A 19,675-nucleotide genomic window follows, 5' to 3' on the forward strand; every position below is an offset into this window, starting at 1 on the left:
TGGGAAAGAAGTTAGTTCAGAACGTACATTATTCAACGACGTACGGCGTTCAGACTCGTTGTCCAATGGGGCAGAGATAGTTTGAGCTCCAACGGTTTTCCTATTGACTTCTCCCGTAGGAGGCTCTTCCTCGCTACCTACATTCACCGTAGCGGGTTGATCAGTTTTGGGAGGAACTTCCCCAGTTAACAATTGAGTGACCTTACTAGATAATTCAGAAATATTTTCAAGCACCGTACTAGCTTCCTTCCTCTGAACGTCATTCAACTTCAGAGACAACAGATCGTTAACTCTATTTGAAAAATGAAATAGCCTGGCTTGCACACACTTAATTTGATTAGGAGAAGGATCATTTTCGTCAAAAAAACTAACTACAGATGCTAGCCCAGTAATATTCTCGATGATCGTGGAAAGAGAGTCGTCAATTTCTTTCTCTCCCAAAGTGGGGATGGAAATGGGCAAATCAAGGGACTCTCTAAGCTTGTTTGTGTCTACCGCAACCGTGCCTCCAGATTGCACATTTCTAATAGTCAATTCATAGATCAACTCCTCCTTGCGCAAATAGTTAAGATGGAGAACATCGCGAGGGCCGGGCATGATGACAGAACAATTTTGACGCAGGAAAAATCAAAATTCCAGCAACTGAGAAAATTGTTAGAGTTCGGATCAAAGCAATGTTTAGCCGTCAAAAGGGGCTAAATTGAGACCCATTCAACCACGCTCTGCTACCACTTGTTACCGTATTTTTGTGGTAGGTAGAGGTGAAAGAAGGTGCGGGGGTGAACGGGTCTCAAACTACGAAATTAAAGTTAATGTAAAATTTAACAAGGTTATATTCTCGTTTCAAAATCAAGAAATAACAAGCATGGAAGGTACAGAGTAGCAAGGCAACAAAAGAGCAACAACAGTATTTACAGGCTTTGGGCTTCGAGCCCCGAACTCACAATTCTTGAGCAGTTAGCCCAAGCTTACATGTACATAAGGTTTAACAAAGGGGCAGAAAACCCCAATCATGCCCAGGAGCACTTGCTCCAAATTACACAGTAAGACCTCCTAGAGGCACGCAGAAACAAATTTCAAAAGAGCGATCCGCTCTCAAAGTTTTAAGCCTATCAAAAGGCCACACCTAACTCGACCTTCAAGCTGTCCTCTAAGGACGCAAACAGAGGGGTAAAATACCCAACCTACTGAGGCCTATTAAGCGAGAAAAGGATAATTACATGGCCTCTAAAATACCAATGTGAGAGGAGGCGAACTGCACTCCTAATACATTTTGTTTTAAAACCTAATCTGGCTCTAGGCCACAAATGCAAGGGCTAATCCCATACTAACGAGGTGACTTTAGAAGGAAACAATTTACATTACGTTAAAGAAGAATTGGTTGTGAAAAGGTAAGTTCACCTCAAAACAATATGAGTGGGAGCTCGAGAGGGTTAAGCACTCTCTATCCCAATATGGAGCATAAAAGAGAATAGATACTAAGAGTCTTTACATTTTAGGGAAAAGTTACATGGTGGAAAAGCTTCGGACCCGCCCCGAGAGTTAAACTGCTGAGCTAGCAAGAAAAGAAGTTATTATACGGCCATTACCTGGTTATTGAACTGCTGTCCGAAGAAAGAGGCGCTTCCCGCCCCCTGCTATGTACTTTACACACTGAAAGATGGTACAGAAGTGGCGCAGAGACCCTAAAATCAGCAGTTTATATACTCCCGCGGAAAGTTCGAGGCGTTTGAGGAATGAGAACACCCTCCCACAAAAACTTTATTGGCTAGGGTTAAGCAACATATCCCCTTTGAAGAAGAAACACCTTATTGGTCATAAATTAATTAAAGAAATTCGGGATTGGCTAAATTCAAAACAAGGGGAAAGAAAGGGGTATACAGCCAACTTAAACAATACCAGAAAGAAATTTAACAAGAAACAAACTTTTGAAATAAAAATTTCTCCAAAAAAAACCAGTTCTTTCACCTTGCACTAGGGTGCACTATAGTAGGTCTTCAGTAGTGTCCTCTAGAAGAGAAAGTTCACACTTCTTACTACAAGCAAAACAAAAATACGTCGAAAACGACCCAGTTCAGAAACTTCAAAATTTCCATGTAGTGACATCTTCTGGGTAACTTGAAAATTAATACATTAGATAAAGTTCAGACTTCCTCCAGCAGAGGATTTTCAACTGGCGCAAAGTTTGAATTAGCGGCGTGGAGGTGTACCGCCCGGTACAATCATAATGTTTAATTTCGTACGTTCGTTGTCTCCCATTTTTTATTAACGCATGCCCTAGTATGTTTTCTTTGGCATCTCCAAAAATCGTTGAAAGTAAGTGGGAACATAAGTCAATATTATTATTATTATTTGTTAGGTACGTTGGCGAGTAAAACAATTGTGATTGGATTGTTTTTATTACGTTTTAAACCTACTTCTCTCCCAAAAAACCCTATATTGGCCTGAGTTATGAGTAGGGCTTGGAAGTTCATGCATTTGCATGTTTACTTTTAGGGGTTAAAAATGAATGCCTATACATTATGTCCACAAATTGAGGAATTTTCAATCATTTGAACATGCTTTTATGGTGCATATAACTGCATATTTATGTGATTTTGATAAATGCATCATATTTTACTATTTTAGCACCTATATGGCATATTGTAATCAGTGTAATGGTTTTTACAGTATTTTGAATCAGCTTCTTTCATCTGGTTGATGTTGGCAGTAATGTTGCGCATGATGACGCAACTTGTCATGCGGTGAGGAGTTATGATGTCACGCAGTGAATCCCCTGTTTGATCATCTACCCTTACGTTTTGTGCTTAGCTGTCGACTGGCTGTTCATTGAGTCGTGTAACGGTGTTGTGAACTGGTTGTGACCAAACTATGTTTCGCATATAGTGTCTGTTAAAAAGTTCTTTAAATGCCGAAAATAAGAGCAACTTTGAGTTGTAGATAAACTAATTTACAGGAGGAGTTTTCAGATGACTTAATATCTACAGATAACAGGGTACTGTTCTGTGGAGCATGTGAGAAAACTATAGGGAGTGAGAAAAGATTTCAAATAGTTCAACACATAAACACAGCAAAACATAAGGAGAATTTAACTAGCAAACTCGCAAATAAAGAGCCTGTTCAGAAACAACTATTAGGGTGTTTAGGAAGTAGGATTAGTGAATTTTTTTACGACTTGTGCCAAGCATTTTTAGCTGCTGATATTCTCTTGTATAAAATTATTAACCCTACATTAAAACATTTTCTTGCCAAATACACTTGACAACATGTGCCTGAAGCAAGTACATTGCGTAAGACTTACCCTACGTAGGGCGTTGTTGCATTAACGTATTGTCAAATTTACAAATTGAATTAGCGGATCAGTTTGTGTGGTTGTCTATTCATGAAACCACTGATTCTGAGGGCCGATTTATTGTTAATTTAATTGTGGGCACCTTAAATAAGGAACAAAATACCTTACCATATCTTCTTAATGTGTGTGATTTGCTGGCCATTGTGGAGATTTGTCTCCCATGTGCAGTTATCAGATTGTGCCTCTTATAATGGGCTTCTGATAAGTTCACCTGCATACACCCCAGCGTCAGTAGGTAGGGTCTGACACATCCCACTCTGATGAGTCTAGTGTCAGACCTAAGACAAAACGCTGGTTGATAGAGCAAACGCCTGAAAAGCCTTACATCTGATCTGATTCTAAGTAAAGTAAACTAGTTTCTTCATCCTGAGGTGGTCGAGCTCTTTTATAGACAGGCCCCCAGTGGAAGGGAATTGCATGTACCATTTTTACCGCAAATCAACCTTCCTGCCATTCGTAAATCTCTGGCAGTACGGTACAGGGAATCGAAGTCAGGCTCCCAAGAACGGCAGCTAATTGTGCTAACCCTTACGCTGGCAGACATTCTTAACTAAAAAACAGAGACATTTATATATGACTGATGCGTGCCAGGCACGAAACTATTCACCCATTTGTGCGACGTCATCAGAGCTGCAGTAGGCCTACGCTATGGAGGCGGACATTTCTTAACTACGAAACGCAGGTGTACCGCATGACTTTGACGCATGTTTTCATTGTGTGGGTCATATGGATGAAACAGTTGACAAATTTGTGTGATGTCATCAGAGCTGCATAAGGCTTGTACCCGCTTCGAAGTTGAATCATTGTTGTTCTGTGACAAATTACGTTGGGGGGTCTTATATGCGAGATTTATTTTTTAAAATTTTCTTCGTCTCGAAAAGCCAAGGGGGGTCTAATACATGAGTAAATACGGTATTTTTGAAGGCAGCCTTGAAAATTCAGACCAGAGTCACCACAGTTATATACTTGATCTCCAGGTAGACCCTTTTTTTTTTTTTTTTTTTTTTCAATTAGTGTGAGGAAAGTTTCCTTGGATTTAATAATATTCTCGAAGTCGGCAGATAGTTTTTGGCACAAAGGTTGAACTGTGTGATGCTGTAGTGTTTCTTCCACCTTTCAAGCCAGGCAACACTAGCAGTAAATCCAGGCTGTCCTCTTTGAAAATCCTCATAGAATTTAAGAGCTTTACATTGCAAAATAAACTGCTGAAATTAAATAAATAAATAAATAAATAAATAAAAGCATGCAACATCCTCAAGGACTGTGTTCAGTGGCACCGGGGTATAGTATGTGCATACCTAGAGGTTGTAGTGTTAGGGATTCATTTGTCGCAGACATCAGCAATCAGATGGTGCTCAGGAGGTCTGTCCGTGCGCACTGTGTTTTGACTCTGCAGGCTGTAACTGTGCTGGGGTTAGAGGTGAACAGTGTTTGCAAGATTCATTTTAGGGTACAACCATGTCCTGTCGACGAGTACATGCTCATTTTGAACAACTGCAGTCGTTTGAATGGGATCACGTTGTGGGCCTGAGGGAAGCTGGTTGGACGCATCGACAGATTTCTGCACGTGTTGGGCACAATGTATCGGTGGTGTGCTGCTGTGAAACATTCCCACACCCGTAGACCAGACTCTGGATGTCCGTGTAGTACAGATGCATGAAATGAGGTCACATGTTGCACCTGCTCTTGCAGCAGGATTACGAGCGCGTGTGCCTCTGGCCAGGCTGCAACTGACACCACGACATCGCCAAGCACGGCTACACTGTGCTGTGAAAGTGTCGACTGAAGAGGGTACTCTGTTATCTTCAGTTATGAGTGTAGGTACTGTCTGTATGCAAGTGATGGACCTACACGTGTACGGCGTAGACCTGGTGAGCGGCCTATTCCAGAGTGCATTCGCCCACCCCAGGCTTCATGGTATAGGGTGCAGTCGCAGTTGGTGTTTCTGCAGGGTAACGTAACAAGTGCCCGCTACATTGCACAGGTTGTTATCCCCATGCTACTGCCGTTTCTCTGGCAGGAAGGTGATGTGCTTTTCAGTAGGACAATCCACGTCCATATACAGCTGTTCGCCAATAGCAAATAAATAGAACAGATTAAGTGGACTCATTGATTTATCTCTCTCAGTTGTATGTCACATCGATATGGATCATGAGGATGATGTGACGCAAAGTGCTCTGCATGGTATACAACACCACACCGGATCTCTGTGTATTGGGCACCCTTTACTGTGATGTGTGTTTCATTTGGTCTGATGAACTACCTGTCACATTGCTTGTCGTTGAGGATGTTGCATGTTCTTTTCTCCTTGGCTGCCTAAACCACAATTAAAGCACCTCAGTCTCTTTCTTGAATTTGCCACATTTCACATTTCTCCTTTCATTTAAACTATCAGTACATTCTCTTTTCACACACCAAGACTCCGTTTTTGGACCTCCTGTTTTTCCACACTATTATAGTAGTTTGTTCAGCATCTAAATTCCATGTCCCCTTTATCCAGTCTCTGTAAGGCATCCAATTTCATTTCCATTGTCACGTTAATTTGTTTTTTTTCTTGGTCAACATTTGCATATCCACAGACAACACTTGTAAGCCTGGATGTAAGCTGAGAAACTGTACCAGCAGTGAACTCAAAATTTAGCTTACAATAGGGAACAGTCTTCGGTCAAGCCAACTAATGGCTACCAGATATAGAAAGGGGCTATGTACCTTTCACCAGCAACTTCTGAAAGGGGGAATGGGGTAGAAAAGAGCAGATCCTGTTACCAGTATCATTACAGTTCCAATGAGTTAATGTTACAAGGGAAAAGAATACAAATGGAATACCTTAACAAATCTCTGAATGGGGAGCCTGTTAACCCCTAGAGGGCGCATCTCCGGGTGGCGGATAAGGCGACCCTACAATTCAGTAGGGCTGGTTGAAATATCCAATACAACCTGCGGACCAACAGGCAGCCCAATTCCTGGGGGGCTTTAAAATACTGGGACACCCTCTCTCCAGAGGTCACAAATATGGAGGGCCCAAGCCCTGGGTTTGGGTGAAGACCTCAACAGCATCAGTGGTGGAGAAGGTGGACGCCAGTACGGCATCGGTGGCGGAAGAGGGAAACTTGTAGTGTCTGTACTCCAGAGGAGCGGCTACAGAAGGCGTCTGTACTAAAGTGGAGCGGCCTAGAATAACACCTGGCAGTAGGTAAAAAATGCCTTTGGGAGCGGCGACCCATCATAATAATAGCGTATACACAAGAACCTCGTTTATCCGGATTAAGTGGGACCGGAACTAATCCGGATGATCGAAAATCTGGATAATCTAGAAAAACAAATACAGTACATGTTACATAATATATTAACATAAGTTGGACAGTAATACCTTTTTTCACTTTACAAGAAATATAAGAACACTTTTCTTACATTTACGACTCTACGATTTATGCACGAAAATAATGTGTGAGCTTTCTCTGTTTTATATTTGTACAGCCTTTGCGTGCAGCATAATCTTAAAGACGTTTTATTAACATCAATTCAGTCTGGGATTCTAAATAGACCATCAGTTTGTCCAGCTGCATTGTTGCATCTCTATGAATTATCTCTATGAATGTACTTAAGAAAACCCATACCACTAAACTGGCACATACAGGGAAACTTGCCAGAAAACCCAGACCCTTAAATCAAGATCTATGTACAAGGATCTGGGCTCCAGGGACGTTCTCAACTCATGAGTCAAATGTTACCCAATTGCAACAGTCAAGTTTTAGGGAGGAAGGAGGTCTGAGATTGCTCTTGGTAAAATGTCAGAGTGTAGTAAATAAACAATTAAAATTCGGTACATTGATAGAATCTTATGAGACTGATGTGGTGATAGGAGTAGAATCATGGTTGAGAGAAGGGGTGGGTAATAGAGAAGTATTTCCAGAAGGGTACACAGTCTATCGTAGAGACCGAGGAGATAAAAAGGGAGGGGGGGTGTTTATTCTGGTGAAGGAAACTTATTGTTCACATGAATGGTTTACCAATGAAAGGGATGAAATATTAGGGATAAAATTAGTTTGTGATAATATGAAGGAGGTGGGAATTATAGGAACATACAGGCCTGGAAGAGAGGAAAGAGACATGGAAATATTTGAGAAAATAATAGATTATACTCATAAAAACAATAATAATGATATGGTAATAATTGGGGGAGATCTAAACTTGCCTGAAGTTGAATGGAATGGAGCTGCAAGTGAAGCCCATGAACAGAAACTGGCAAATAAGTTAATTTGGGAGAGAGGATTTACACAAGTAGTACAAGAACCGACTCGTCTCAATAACTTACTAGATGTATTCTTGGTTAAACCATGGGAAATTGTTGATAAAACTGAGGTAATTGAAGGAATGGGTGACCATAAGGCTGTAATAATGGATGTAGGACTGGTACCAAAAAGGCTTAATAAGAGGGTCACACAAGACAAGAAATTATACAGAAAAACTGAAGTTGATGAATTTGGGACTTACCTTAAATCACAATTCAGTTGTTGGATAAGTGAAGGGAGTAATGTGGATACACTTTGGGCTAAATTTAAAGGAATCATTTGGGAAGGAGAGAGGAGATTTGTACCTGTTAAGAAGGGTAAAATGACCTCAGACCCTGTTTATTATACAAGGGAAATAAGAAAATTAAAAAGAAAATGTAGAATAGTAAACAGGAAAATCAAAGAGGGTAGGGAGAATAGAGAAACTAGAAAACAGCTAATGAGGGAACTGAATAGAGTGAAAAAGGAAGCAAAAGAGAATTATATGAATGGCATTCTTCAAGAGGGTAATGACCACAAAGGGAAATGGAAAAAGCTGTATTCATATATTAGGAATCAAAAAGGAAAAGGAATCCAAATTCCTACAATGGTGGGAGAAGGGGATGAACACTATTTAACAGATACTGAGAAAGCAAACCTCTTCAGTAGGGAATTCAGAGATTCAGTAGAAGATTGTCAGGACTTTGAAACCATAACAGAAGATAGAGAGGGAGAGACACATAGGGAAACAAGAAGCTTTTCATTCACAAATGAAGATATTTTCAGAGAAATCCAACTGCTTCAGCAAGGAAAAGCAGCAGGAAGTGATCAAATTACTGGGGAGGTATTAAAGACGATGGGGTGGTATATAGTGCCTTATTTAAAATTTCTCTTTGACTATGTCATAAATAATAGTGTAATACCAAAGGAATGGAAGGAATCTATAATAATACCAATTTATAAAGGAAAGGGTGATAAAAGGAAACCAGAGAACTACAGACCAATCATCCTGACCAGTATAGTTTGTAAAATACTGGAGAGTTTAATAGCAAAGTACATCAGAGGGATATGTGATGATAAAAATTAGTTCATGAGGAGCCGGTATGGATTTAGAAAGAAATTTTCTTGTGAGGCACAACTGGTGGGATTTCAGCAGGACGTATCAGATCAGTTAGATTCAGGAGGCCAGTTAGATTGCATTGCCATAGATCTTTCCAAAGCCTTTGATAGAGTGGAACATGGAATATTATTAAAGAAATTGGAGGGAATAGGACTGGACGTAAGGGTTATACGTTGGATAACAACATTTCTAAATTCAAGGGTTCAGAAAGTCAAAGTAGGAAATTATATATCACAGGAAGAGAAAGTTTGGAAGGTAATTGCACAGGGTAGTATAATCGGTCCGTTACTTTTCTTAATATACGCAAATGATTTAGGGAACAATATAACATCAAAAATAAGATTGTATGCAGATGACATAATTGTTTATAGGGAAATAAATAACATTGAGGATTGCTCAGAATTACAAAGGGACATTGAGAGTATCCAAGAATGGGTTGAAGAAAATAATATGAAGGTTAATGGAGGCAAATCAACTGTTACAACATTTACAAACAGGAGCTTTAAAACTGAATTTGAATATACTTTGGATGAGGTAGTTGTCCCTAAAGATGGCAAGTGCAAATACTTAGGTGTGAGATTTGAAAGTAATTTGCACTGGAAGGGTCATGTTGATGACATTGTTGGGAAAGCATGCAGATCGTTACATGTCATAATGAGGCTACTTAAAGGATGCAACAAAGAATTAAAAGAAAAAAGTTACTTAAGTATGGTTCGTCCATTATTGGAATATGCAAACAGTGTTTGGGATCCTCACCAAAAATACCTAATAAAAGAACTAGATGGTGTGCAGAGGAAAGCAGCAAGGTTTGTAACAGGGGATTTCAGGAGAAAGAGTAGTGTATCAGAAATGTTAAAGGAACTTGGTTGGGAACCTTTAAGTAAGAGAAGGGAGAAAACTAGACTTATAGGATTATATAGAGCCTATACAGGAGAAGAAGCATGGAGAGATATCCGTGAGAGGCTTCAGTTGGAAAATAATTATATTGGTAGAACTGACCACAAGTACAAAATTAGAAGGAATTTTAGCAGAAGCGATTGGGGTAAATTTTCATTCATTGGGAAGGGCGTGAAGGAGTGGAACAGTTTACCAGGGGTAGTGTTTGATCCTTTTCCAAAATCTGTACAGATATTCAAGAAGAGAATAAACAACAACAGAGAAAATAAATGAAATGTTAGAGGGCATTCGACCAGTGCAGGATATTGTAAATAAAAAATGTGTGTGATTAAATTAATTCCATCCCCTGGTCTATGGAGTTTGGACAGCCCAAGTAGGGGACTGCCTGTAGGGGTGAAGTACAGTGGGGACTTCGAGGGCCCTGGGACCGCTACGGTAGCTGTGAAGTCCCTTCAGGAACTCTGAAAAGTGGTAGCAAAAGGGGCTCTGGTTAAGACGCAGAAGGTCGTTATGCTACTTATGTTCCAAAATGGGTAAAATATAAATATGTAAATAAATTCAATGTTAATTTTAATCTTATACCAGTTGTATATTATTATTAGAAGTAATTTCACATACTGTATATGAGTTGACTATGTTTGTAAGATATTATAAGTAGAATTTTGTAAACAATATAAATTTATTAAGGATGATGTATGTGTTTAATAGAACAAATTATTGGCGTAAATTGTATAATATTGTATTCTAGGAAAATTTTCTTTTTTCTCTTGTTAATTTAAAACTTAGTGCCTGACAATAATGTATTTTAGTGTACCATTTGCCACCGAGGTAGACACCTCATTTGCAAATAAAGAGATTTTGATTTGATTTTTATTGTTTCTTCTGATCGAGCACCAGTTTCATTTTCGAATTCACCATCACTCTTGTCATTACCTGCCGAGGAACAAGGGCCAATAATTTATTCATCTGCCGTTATGCCTTAGCCTGAATTACAGTCATTTTTCAACCAGTCATTTACGTCGTTCACATCTACGTCCGAGCATCCAGGAATGCGTGCAAATGTGTCGAGGAACTCAGAAGAGTCCACGGTTTTCCATTCTCAATCCCAGGCGAATGCCAGGACGGTATCTTTGATAGACCGCAGCCGACTTACTTCCAATTCTTGTCCTTAACTATCCTTGGTGGAAAAGACATTTATGAAGAATTGATATCGTAAAAGGAATACTGTAGAAGTAAATTTTTTTAAAAATTTTCGATCCTGATAAACCGGAGATCCGGATTAATGAGGTCTGGATAAACGAGGTTCTAGTGTATATGATATGGTACTAGTAAATCAACCTCAGAAATGGTTAGAGAGTTCCGTGCTTAAGGCGACGCGCATTTCTCAGGGTACTGGGGGAACTATGAGAAATGGGCGACCAGTAACCAACATTAAGATAGGAATAATAAATCAATGTAGGAATAATAAATCTTATGACCCAGACAGTAAAGGCAGAGGAAGTATTAAATTTCATGGAGAAGGAGAAGGTGCAAATGATGGGGCTGAGCGAAATAAAATGGAAAGGCAATGGAAGGAAGAAATTGAAGAAAGCATATACATTATATTGGAGTGGTGGCCAAGAGGCAATAAACAGACTGGGACTAATCATTTTGAAGCAATTGGAGGAGAATGTTGAAGTGGTAGTAGCACGCGGCTGTGAGCTTGCATCTGGAAGATCCTACTGTCGGCAGCCCTGAAGATGGTTTTCCGTGGTTTCCCATTTTCACACCAGGCAAATGCTGGGGCTGTACCTTAATTAAGGCCAACTTCTAGGCCTTTCCTATCCCATTATCGCCATAGGACCTATCTGTGTCAGTGCACGTAAAGCCACTAGCAAAAAAAAAAAAAGGTGGTAGAATGTGTGAGTGACAGAATAATGAAGATTAGGCTAAAGATGAAGAATGAAGTCCTGGACTTCATACAAGTGTATGCACCACAGACGGGAAACAGGGAAGAAGATATTGAGGGATTCTTGGAGAAAGTAGAAAGAGAAATTTCAAGTGTGGAAGTGGTTATTTTGGGCGATCTGAATGCGCACAGGTCAGAAATGAGAGATGAGAAAAGGAAGAAGTCACTGGACCATATGAATATGGGGAGAAGTATCGTGAAGGAGAGGAACTAGTGGACTTCTGTGAAAGGAATGGACTTATAGTGGGAATACATGGTTTTGAAAGAAAAATGCCAGGAAAGTTACAAGATATGGATGGGGAGACATAAGAACAAAATCAGCAATTCACTACTTTTTGGTGGAAAGGACAAATCCCATGAAGTTGATGGATGTGACAGCTTTACCAAGGGAAGCATTTGATGGGGACCACAGCATTGTGGTGGCAAAATAACGGTTGGGAAAAATGGAAAAACTATGAGATAAGAGAAAGCAAAATAAAGGTATGGAAACTGAAAGAAAAAAATGTACAGGAAGAGTTTTAGGAGAGATTGAAGCAACAAGTCCCGAATTACTGAAGTGGAAAATGTAGAAGAGAAGTGGGCCAATGTTAGTGCAGCAGAGAGTGCTCGTGGCAGGACATCTACAAGAGTGCAAGAAAAGGAGACACCGTGGTGGAATGAGGAAGTGAGGAAAGTGGTGAAAGAAAGGAAGACAGCCTGGCGAGAATGGAACAGAGTTCAAACAGAAGAAACCAAAGGAATGATCTCAACAGCAAACGGAGATATAAAGTAAACTCGTGTCCTCATCCCGAGGGGTTGCAGCTCTTTTCAGGCACACCCCCAATGGAGATGAGCTGCATGTACCATTTCAACCACATACCAGTCCTCCTGCCATTCTTAAATTTCTGGCAGTACTGGGAATAGAACCCGGGCCCCCGAGGACGGCAGCTTATAACACTAACCGTTACACTACGAAGGCAGACAACGGAGATGTAAGAAGGTGGTAGGAGAAAAGAAGAAGAGTTGGAAAGAAATTACACAAAAAATGGAAGTGGATGTAAGTGGCAGTAAAAGGATGCTGTATGGACTTATAAGAAGTAAGAGGACAGAAAGCGTTACTGCAGAGCTGGTGAAAAAGGAATATGGGGAACTGCTGACACACCCAGAAGAGATGAAGAGAAGGTGTATTTTGATAAGCTATTGAATGTGAAGAACTGTACAGGGGGAGATAGAAGCAATACAGTGTGAGGACTCAAGAACAGAGGATGATATAACAATGCTGGAGGTGGAGTTAGCGGTACACAAGATGAAGATGGAAAAAGCAATAGGGATGGGTGAAATCAGTGTGGAAATGATAAAGGCTGCTGGACCTGTTTGTATGCACTACTAAAGTGTATGTGGAAACACAAATGTGTATCAGAAGACTGGAAAAAATGAATAATAATACCAGTCTTTAAAAAAGGGGACAAATAAGTTTGTGGTAACTATAGAGGAATCACACTTAGTGTATATCGCAAGGTAGTTAAAATACTGGAAAGGATATTAGAAAGAAGAATGGGAAGAAAGATTGAAGGAGAGTTACAAGAGGAACAATATGGCTTCAGGAGTGGAAGATCTACAGTGGACCCAGTCTTGAGCATGAGACAGCTGATGGAAAAGACCTGGGAATATGGAAAGGATTTGGTCATGACTTTTATAGATATAGAAAAGGCATATGATAGTGTACCCACAGAGAATGTTTGAGAAACATGGTTAAAAAGAGACTCGGAAGAGAAATGTTAGAAATGGTACAAGCATTGTACCTACAACAACTGTGTCAGCAGAGTACTGACCCCAGTTGGAAAGACAGAATGGTTTAGGAATAAGACTGGACTAAGACAGGGGAGTGTTCTGTCATCTCTTTTGTTTATTATGGTTATGCATGAAAGTATTCACTGGCATCTTGGAAGGGAGGGCGCGATCAGTCGTTGAGAGGAAGTTGGATGAAAACCAGTGTGGTTTCAGACCACAGAGAGGCTGTCAGGATCAGATTTTCAGTATGCGCCAGGTAATTGAAAAATGCTATGAGAGGAATAGGCAGTTGTGTTTATGTTTCATAGATCTAGAGAAAGCATATGACAGGGTACCGAGGGAAAAGATGTTCGCCATACTGGGGGACTATGGAATTAAAGGTAGATTATTAAAATCAATCAAAGGCATTTATGTTGACAATTGGGCTTCGGTGAGAATTGATGGTAGAATGAGTTCTTGGTTCAGGGTACTTACAGGGGTTAGACAAGGCTGTAATCTTTCATCTTTGCTGTTCGTAGTTTACATGGATCATCTGCTGAAAGGTATAAAATGGCAGGGAGGGATTCAGTTAGGTGGAAATATAGTAAGCAGTCTGGCCTATGCTGACGACTTGGTCTTAATGGCAGATTGTGGTGAAAACCTGCAGTGTAATATCTTGGAACTTGAAAATAGGTGCAATGAGTATGGTATGAAAATTAGCCTCTCGAAGACTAAATTGATGTCAGTAGGTAAGAAATTCAACAGAATCGAATGTCAGATTGATGATACAAAGCTAGAACAGGTCGATAATTTCAAGTATTTAGGTTGTGTGTTCTCCCAGGATGGTAATATAGTAAGTGAGATTGAGTCAAGGTGTAGTAAAGCTGATGCAGTGAGCTCGCAGTTGCGATCAACAGTATTCTGTAAGAAGGAAGTCAGCTCCCAGACGGAACTATCTTTATATCAGTCTGTTTTCAGACCAACTTTGCTTTACGGGAGCGAAAGCTGGGTGGGCTCAGGATATCTTATTCATAAGTTAGAAGTAACAGACATGAAAGTAGCAAGAATGATTGCTGGTACAAACAGGTGGGAACAATGGCAGGAAGGTACTTGGAATGAGGAGATAAAGGCTCATTTAGGAATGAACTCGATGGATGAAGCTGTACACATAACCCGGCTTCGGTGGTGGGGTCATGTGAGGCGAATGGAGGAGGATAGGTTACCTAGGAGAATAATGGACTCTGTTATAGAGGGTAAGGGAAGTAGAGGTAGACCAAGACGACGATGGTTAGACTCTAACGATTTAAAGATAATATATTAGAATCATTCCGTATTGACGGTTTTCACTTTACAATGGCGACAAATGAGGGTATCCTCCTATTCAATACATCATATATTCCGTCATTAGACGGAGCAAACAAATTCAGACATGTTTCGGCTCGCTTGAGCCATCTTCAGTGAAAAAAAAAATTAGTGGGGTTGGAATAATTTACATAATATAAGTTGAAAAAATGCTGAAAAACATAATGAAAGAGTAAACAAAAAACCAAAAGAGAGCTTAGACGGAAAACAAAATTAGCACAAATATACAATATTTACATCAATATGCAGAGCAAAAAACTTACTGCGACAAAATTCAGTGAAACAGGTGTTAATTTGAAATCATAATTGATACTAAAAACTGCGTTAACCTAAGAAACAAGGGAATGAGAAAACAAATGATGCAGATGGAAACAAATAATAGTAGCGCATGGTGAGGTTGTGGACCTCATAGTTTACAAATTATTGGTTTAAAAATGACAAAACAGTTTGAAATTGCTGTCAAAATCATCCTAGTGGAAACCCATCACATCAAATTGGTCAGGAGGAGAGTGGGAGCAAACATTTTTGAGAGAAACCAAGCCTGAATTAACCTGCAGGCGAAAAGCCTGTGACAAGGAGAAAAAAACACCATGAAATTTAAGGCTTTAGAAATAGCAGCATTCTCAATATCTTCTCAATCTAGCGGTCCCTTTCTTCATTATTGTTTCATAATGTTGGCTGGTGTTTTGCCTTATTATAGAGGGGTCTGAAGGGCCGCATATAAAAATATGAGAAGCTGTGTTAGGTAGAAGACAGATGCATAGTAAATTGTAGTAATCTAGTGGAAACCGTCAAAGAAGTTCTAATCTGTAATGGAAAGAAAATGAGGTTGTATGAGAAACATGGGTTGATAAGTAAAAAGTGTGGAATGGTTGTGAAGAAAGCTTAAACTTACGGTGTGCAGTAGGTGGTTGTTGCAGTAAGTTTTTTGCTCTGCATATTGATGTAAATATTGTATATTTGTGCTAATTTTGTTTTCCGTCTAAGCTCTCTTTTGTTTTTTTGTTTACTCTTTCATTATGTTTTTTAGCATTTTTTCAACTTATATAATATAAATTATTCCAACCCCCCTAATTGTTTTTTTTTTTCACTGAAGATGGCTCAAGCGAGCCGAAACATGTCTGAATTTGTTTGCTCCGTCTAATGACGGAATATATGATGTATTGAATAGGAGGATACCCTCATTTTTCGCCATTGTAAAGTTAAAGATAAGAGGTATGGAACTAAATGAGGCCATAACACTAGTTGAAAATCGAGGGTTGTGGCGACGTTTAGTAAATTCACATAGGCTTGCAGACTGAATGCTGAAGGGCATAACAGTCTTATGATGATAATGTATGTATGTATGTATGTATGTATGTATGTATGTATGTATGTATGTATGTATGTATGTATGTATGTATGTATGTAATGTATGTATGTATGTATGTATGTATGAAATTGTAAAGGAAACAAAGAAAGCCTATGGAGATAAACTGCTATTTGCAGATTTGTGGTTTGGGGAAAGAACAGCAAAGAAGTGCAACAACCACTAGATGTACCGAATGAAACAATTGAGAAGTATGGCATGAAGATCAGTACAGAGAAAGGCAAGACTATGGTGATGTCGAGAGGGAAAAGGCAAGGAGAGTCTGGAAATTGTGGACCGCTTGAAATACCTAGGAAGTGAATTAATGCAAAATGCTAGGGTGGACATGGAGATTAGCAGGAGGGTACAGCAGGGTAATGCATTCTACCAAAGTGTAAGAAAACTTGTTTGGATCAATGGGTACCAAGGAAAAGTAGAGAGATAATGTACAAAATGTACCATGTACCCATACAGACTTATACAGCTGAGACTTGGACTTTGACTAGCAGGCAAGAGAGTAGAATTCAAGCCAGTGAGATGAAATTCGTAAGAAGTATGATAGGAAAGAGAGTGAGAAATGAAGATGTTAGGAAGGAAGTTGGGATAAGAAAGCTAAATGAGAGAGTGGAAAAGAATAAACTAAGGTGGTTTGGATATGTAAAGAGGATGGAGGAGAATAGAATTCCAAGACAGATGTTGGAGACAAAGGGCAAAGGCAAGAGGAAGACCTAGAACAAGGTGGATTGAATCAGTGAAGAGCGGCATAAGAAGACTGGACCAAGATCGTGGAAGAGGAATGGTGGAAAGAAAGAGGAAGATGGAGAAGTGCCATAAGTACCCCAACCCGGCAGGAGCTGGATAAGGGGAAATGATGATGATAATGGTCATGAGTATTACAGTCCAGCTATTAATAGACCACATTGTACCAAGCGAGTTTGCCATGTGGTTAAGGGCGCGCGACTGTGAGCTTGCATTCGGGAGATAAGTGACTTCAAACACCACTGTCTGCAGCCCTGAATATAGTTCTCCATGGTTTCCCATTTTCACACCAGGCAAATGCTGGGGCTGTATCTTAATTAAGGCCACAACTGCTTCCTTCCCATTGTCGCCATAAGACCTATCTGTGTAGGTATGGCATAAAGCAAATTGCAAAAAAACAACAACATTATTTCAAAGATAATATTCTGCTTGCCCAGCAAAAATACAATTAATGATTTAAAAAAACAGTGCTAGCCAAGTTGTTGAGTTACATATACGGAAAGTCCAGCTATCGAGAGTCATGTTAGCGGGATCCTACTCTAATAATAATGGTGTGTGACCTCTGGTAAAGCCTGGTGCAGGTCTTTTGAGTCTTTGAAGATGAGGCCCTACCTTAGACGAATTCTAATGCGGAAGACGGCACAAACACCCAGCCCACCCAAGTCGGGGGAATTAACTGTTGAAAGTTAAAATCCCCGACCTGACCCCTTGGACCAGTGGCCGCATGCTAACCAAATGGAGCCAAATTATTTTAAATACCACCTATTAATTTACTTTGAAAACTGCATGCTTCTCTCCAAGGGAGCTGCATGTCAAATCCTGGCTGATGCCTGTGCTGGGACATATAGGGAGAGAGAGAGCATTTTATTTTATTTTTCATTTTTTTTTACAAGCTCTCAACTACAGGGACTTCTCTCTTTCCCTTCTGGGATTCAGCATGGTTTACTTCAATGCCATAGCAGGACAGACTGACTGATTCCCTGTTATATTACTGTAATATATTCTGTTACAATTTTGACATTTATTTCTAGGACTTACGATTGTAAATCATGTGGTTAAATTTAGTTGTATTAGATTGTCACTACGTCAGGAGTGGACGATGTGTACGTCATTGGGTCATGTGGCCGTTCAAATAAAGCTCTCTCATTGGCTACTCCTATCTCGCCTATCCACAGCCTAAGCTTTCCCCCTCGAGTCAGTCGTCATGTAGCCTGCACCTGATTCATTCCGAATCCTTAGCTGATGTGGTACTTTGAAAATAATGTGTGTTATTACTACTACTGATTATTTACCTCAAGATGTTTCATACGTAAAAATTGGCGACCAGATAAAAGTCATCACATTGCAGCCAGTGGCAGTACTATATCATGCCAACAAAACGTTTCTCGTGTGTTTTCACAGTGACTGACGCCATATAGTAAAGTCCGTTGTATCGGGCCTGCTTCTGAAGCAAGGTACTATCGGGTGTGCCTTTCACCCCATGCCCTTAGACAACAGTTTTTTCACTGCCTCTGCTACTTTAACTCAATTATATCACGCGATGTCTTTAATTAGTAATATTGGACCATTTGACAGTTCGGAAGATACTTGGTCAACCTACGTGGTGCGCTTTGAACTTTACGTACAGTGCAATGACATTCCAAATGCTATAAAGGTTAGTACATTCCTGACAGTGATCGGTGTTAAAACCTACAATTTACTGTAAGATTTAATCACCCCTGATAAACCTTCTGACAAACCCTTTCATACCATTGTTAAAATTGTCCAAGACCATCTCCATCCTAAACCTTCATTTATAGTTGAATGATATAAATTCAGCAGGGGAGAACAATTGGAACATGAGACTGTGTCAGATTAATTGTTCAAGTAAAGCAGTTATCCAAATATTGCGAGTTCAAAGACAAATTTCCTCATTATTTACGGGACAGATTAGTTAGTGGCATCCATGATGAATCCATCAAGAAACGACTGCTGTCGGAGGAGAACCTCACACTCCAGAAGGCGGAACAGCTGGTGATATCGCTGGAAGCAACTGACAAGGATGCAGTGTCCTTAGCCTACCACACCACACCAAGACTTCAGAAGTTTACAGTACAGCATCCTCCACGCAGCAATGTACCTGTGTTATCAGTTATCACGTCTTGTGAAAGTGCCTCAGTGTTTTTGTTGTGGTCATAAAGGGGGGCATTCTACCACTAAGTGCCGATATCGTGAATATATTTACAATTTTTGTTGAAAGAAGGGTCATCTAGAGAGGATTTGCAAGTCAAAAAATAAGAGCAAGTCTCAGTTTCAGGTAAAACCAAACATGCTTACAAACAATCCTTCATTTTCTAAGGGAATTAAGAATCAGCAGGGAAACAGACTTAGACCCAACCAGCACTATGTCGACTTATACGAACCCAATGTTAGTAAAGAAAAATGTGTGATGAAGTTTATGATATTTCTAACATTTTTCAGTGTGATGAAAATGATCAAATCATTCAGCCTAAGTACATACATACATACATACATACATACATACATACATAATCATTATAGACTGTTATGCCTTTCAGCATTCAGTCTGCAAGCCTCTGTGAATTTACTAAACGTCGCCACAATCCTCGATTTGCAACTAGTGTTGTGGCCTCATTTAGTTCTATACCTCTTATCTTTAAATCGTTAGAGTTTAACCATCGTCGTCTTGGTCTACCTCTACTTCTCTTACCCTCCATAGCAGAGTCCATTATTCTCCTAGGTAACCTATCCTCCTCCATTCGCCTCACATGACCCCACTACCAAAGCCAGTTTATGCGTACAGCTTCATCCATCGAGTTCATTCCTCAATTAGCCCTTATCTCTTCATTCCGAGTACCCTCCTGCCATT

At 39.9% G+C, this 19,675-nt stretch overlaps 1 protein-coding gene across 3 annotated transcripts in view; it reads left to right on the forward strand.

Annotated features, from left to right (window-relative positions):
- LOC136863895 (pelle-like serine/threonine-protein kinase pik-1) overlaps positions 1 to 19,675 on the forward strand; it is a 630,261-nt gene that overhangs the window by 329,605 nt on the left and 280,981 nt on the right. The gene's annotated exons all lie outside the window — the stretch shown is intronic.

This window comes from Anabrus simplex, chromosome 2, assembly GCF_040414725.1.
Source record: "Anabrus simplex isolate iqAnaSimp1 chromosome 2, ASM4041472v1, whole genome shotgun sequence".
In the NCBI taxonomy this organism is placed as follows: Eukaryota; Metazoa; Arthropoda; class Insecta; order Orthoptera; family Tettigoniidae; genus Anabrus; species Anabrus simplex.